The 4,577-nt window shown below is 39.7% G+C and overlaps 1 non-coding gene across 1 annotated transcript; it reads left to right on the forward strand.

Annotated features, from left to right (window-relative positions):
- Window positions 1-3,637: 3,637 nt before the first annotated feature.
- On the forward strand, window positions 3,638-3,768 carry LOC123326100. Its single transcript, XR_006540883.1, has one exon. It is a non-coding gene; the product is annotated as a small nucleolar RNA SNORA63 (small nucleolar RNA).
- The last annotated feature ends 809 nt before the right edge of the window (window positions 3,769-4,577 follow it).

Below are 4,577 nucleotides of genomic sequence, written 5' to 3' on the forward strand. Positions count from 1 at the left end.
GGTCATATTCAGCAACTGAGGTGGAAAAATGTCATGAATCCAACTGCATGCAGCTGGGGTCTCTACCTGGAGTGACAATGTGCCCCACTCTGCCTTGGACAGTTCTGGTTTACACCTGTGGTTCTGGTGTAATTATAAATAATTACATTCATTCTCAAAAGTATCTCTATTTGGACGATAAATTATACTGTCACCCTAGTTATACCTCACTAACAATTCCAGGTGCTAAAGAGCTTATATTTTTACCTTGTGTAACATAAGAAAAAGTTTCCAAATGTAAACACTATTGCAACTTTTTTCTGCAGTAAAACAGGGCTGGACAATCCTGGGTGTTCTGAGATTTTGGTCCCATGTCCTAGATGAGAGTAATTTACTATAAACTGAGTAGGGTAGGATATTTTCATTACCAACCATCCTGAAGTACAACACTGAACAATTCCTTATGTTCTTTTTGTATTTCTGTGACTTTCTCTTATTCTGACTGTATACAGTACTATCTCACTCAGAACAATGAATGCATGCCATCTTCCTCCTCTGAAATTTTGTAGCTAAGCTGACATTCACTAAATGAAATGAGAGTATGGATTTTCTTTATTCCAAAGCTTTGAGAATGGCAGTCCATATCCAAACTGTAGAATCTAACTTAATCTCGGACGGAAACTAGGATCCTAATCTGCCCATTTAGTGATTTCAACATCAGTCTTGTGGCCCTAAGCCTTGTTTCTGGGGTGAGCCTGGGAACCCACAGATTTCCTAAGTGCAACGTTTCTCTAATTGCTTGGATCATATAACTGAATATCTGCCTTTCCTGAGTCTGCTCTAACTGTTCTTACTGAATCTCAGACTCTTTGGTGAAAGCTCAAATACCCTGTACTTTCTTTTCTACTTTCCTCTTGGACATGGCCCTTATTCTTGTCCCCAAAGCCTCCCCCACCCCCAGTCTCTGGCAGAGTCTCCTGCCTAATTCTAGGTAGTTATTTCAGTAATAGTAGCTGTCAGTAAAAAAAAAAAAAAAAAAAAAAAAAAAAAGAACCAACCAGAAGCAATTGCCCTAAGTTCAAATAAATTTACAGAACTGTGATCTTGGGTCAGCTCTTCTATTCTCTTAACCTCTTTTTTTTTTTTTTTCCTCAAAGTAACCCACAGATAGTTCTTACTCCCTAAGATGAGAATCAAATGATACAATATTTGCAAGATGCCTAGAATTCAGTGGTGTTCAATAGAGCTGATTCTCGAATAGAAGCTCTATATAAGAGTAACAGGAACCAAAAAATACCTCTGACACAGGTAAGAACTGAATTTGAGTCCCAATCTATCTACCTTAAAGGCCATAATCAGAACTTGAATCCTTCGGAACCTGGGAGTCATGGCATTTAAGAATTGGTCTGCCTTTCCAGTTGTCAGGTATCATGAAGATGGAGGAGTCCAATAAACATTTACAATGTTATAATTCTTGAAGATGAAATGAAATAGCATAAGAAATCTGACACTGTATATCCAAGAAGGAATACAGGGCAGATAGAGAAAAAAAAGAACAAAAACTAGTTGGTACCCTTAGATTGTCACATCCTAACTAAATTTCATTAAAACTCAGATCTCCTAAACAGGGAGGAAAAAAACCCTGGTTGACATAGTAGCATGACAAGCATGGTGCAACGTCATCTTTCCAGATAGCAGCCTGTTCCTGCTTCCTCCCTTAGACATAGTTAATGTTCCATAGGTGTGGCAAATAGCAAATGCTCATCAGGAGCAGAAATATTCCTATCAGCACGAGCAGTTTATTCATTAATGATGGGGCAATTCTCTAGGTTCAAATTTTAGGGCAATCCTTACTATAGAGCTGGAACTGAGAAAAGAGTTTCACAGCATTACTCAGAAAAACTTTGTTTTCTGTATACAAGCACTAAGTTGCAACACCTCCCAAGTAACAAGACACTCCAGATCATTGCTGTCCAACAGAAGTTTCTGCAATGATGAAAATGTTGCCTGTCTGCACTTTCCAATATGGTAGCCACTAGCCACTTGTGGCTGTTGAGCATTGAAATGTGGTTGATGTGGCTGAGGACCTGAATTTTTCATTTTAAATAAATTTTGATTTAAATAGTTCCATATGGCTAGTGACTATGATATTGACTACAACAGTTGTAGGGGAATCATCTTTAGTAGCAGATACTTATTAACGACATCCATCCTTCCTTCCCTGCATATTTATTAGGTTGCATATTATACTTTTATTATGATCCTTTCCTTGTTTTTCCCATTCAAAGCTGCTACAGTCATTCATTTGCACCAGGTTTCTGCTGCATAAAATTTTTGGAGTGATTAAGCAGCACAAAATGGAATTTACCTTTGATCCTTTATAGCAGTCGCAAGATTAGTGCTTTTTGGAGAAAAAAATCCCAGCTGATGACCTATTTGCTCTAGTCTTCCCTTGGTCATTTCAACAAGAACTGTGGATTCCTGATACACTGGCACACCAAAGGGATGAAAACACTGTGTCCAGGGGCTGCCTGCCAGGGTTATGTGCAGGTCACTGTGACCCAGCCAAAAAGCTACAGATACCATGGTGCGTAACCTGGATCCTGATTGAAGATATAGTTTAAAAAATTAGCTAGTCTTTTTGTAATAGGTATTTTTGGGGGGCTCAGTGATGAATGTTTATGTTTCTTGAGCCATACAAATAACAAATTGATTTCCTTAACTTGAATAAAGACATTCCTTTGCTAGACCAATGAAAACCTCATGCTCTGTTGGAAAAGTTCTAATCAGTGAGCAATGGATGATACCACTGATATTCTGGAAGTACCAATCCTCCAGAAGGTCCTGCCAATGATAACAAATATCCCTTGATCCCAACATACGGATAAATCCCATTTAAAGCCTTTTGCTAAAAACCAAGAATAGCTTACCTGTTTAAAGAACAAGATGGTTCTATTGTAGTCGAAATGATTCTTAAATAATTCATCTACTTATTTTCGTAGTTATTTGTGCTTTCTCTCTAAATCTCTTACATGATACATTACTGTAACAATATTTGTAATGGTTATGAAGGGAAAAGCCAATGAATCTGTAGGTTTATTTAACTGAATGCAAACTGGTTAAGAACTTCAGAGGAAAGGATATTATTGAAGATGAGATGTAGAATATTTCAAATAAAATAAAGTAAAATAAAATAAATTATAGCACCCTTATCCCTATACCAAACTTGTAACCGGGTTAACATTGTATATTCTATATTCCCTTTGGTTTGCTACAAAGCAATCAAATACAGTGAAATATCAAGGAGATTACTTTTAAAAATGAGGGCAACTGGGATCTGTATTATAGTATTTAGTAACTACTTGAGCTACCTGGGAACTCTCTCTCTCTCTGCTAAGAGAACCTGAAAGTTGGTTGTATATTATGTATCTTATGTAGCAATTATATTTCAGTTACTAGGCTGGACATTCCCAAACTCTGAGGTCACTGTTGTAGGTTAGACTATTACTCAGCAAATATTTAGTCCGTCACCCATTTCAATGGGAGAACGTACTGCCCCACTCCATCGATTTGGGGCTTGCCTGGCGTTGCCAGTGGAATGTGTGTGAAAGTACTCTTGTGCCAGTTCTGAGCCTGAGTGTTCAGAAACATCACATGTATGCAGGATCTAGTTACAATGTAGCTGTAAAGTGCTGCCTTGTCTTTGCCCCCTGCTCAAAATAAAGCTGTTACCTTTCTAGCCCTGTCCGCCATGGTGTTTAGCAGCCAGGGATGCATGGTCTCAGACATGTTTACCAAGTAAAACACTGACTTGAGGGGCGCCTGGGTGGCTCAGTCATTAAGCATCTGCCTTCAGCTCAGGTCATGATCCCGGGGTCCTGGGATCGAGCCCCGCATCGGGCTCCCTGCTCAGTGGGGAGCCTGCTTCTCCCTCTCCTGCTCCCCCTGCTTGTGTTCCCTCTCTCGCTGTGTCTCTCTCTGTCAAATAAATAAATAAAATCTTTAAAAAATAAAAATAAAAAATAAAAAAATAAAAATAAATAAAAAAAAGAAACATCACATGTTTCCACTTGTGACCTCCACCTTGAGAAAAACATGGGTCAGGTGGCCAGAATGAGGTATGCTGAAGACACCTGCACCCAACTTACAGAGTGAAATAGCCCCCCCCACCGCCGCCCCCCCCCCCCCCCCCGACCGCCTGAGCCCAGATCTGCTGAACCACACTGGGCCTGCCATTCTGGGAATGTGAGAATATATTTATTGTCCTATGCCACTGAGATTGGCTGCTGTTTCTTATGGCAACAACTGCCTGCTACACTCAGGGTAAGGCACTTTGTAAAAAAATAAGGCCTTTCTATAGTCTATGCATTGCTCCAGCATCTGTCTTCTTCACTTTGATCTTCTCATACCTGTAATCTCCTCTTCTGAAGTTGCTAAAGAGTAGCGAAGGATGTTCTAGATGCTTGCAACTCAAAATATATCCTCGCTCTGGCACTTTTACCATCACCTTCGTGCGTGTTCAAAATGCAAACCCTCAGGCCCCACTCCAGACTAACTGAATCATTATCTCTGGGGATGAGGCCCAGAAATCTATGTTT

The sequence above is a fragment of the Neomonachus schauinslandi genome, chromosome 10 (assembly GCF_002201575.2).
Source record: "Neomonachus schauinslandi chromosome 10, ASM220157v2, whole genome shotgun sequence".
NCBI lineage: Eukaryota > Metazoa > Chordata > Mammalia > Carnivora > Phocidae > Neomonachus > Neomonachus schauinslandi.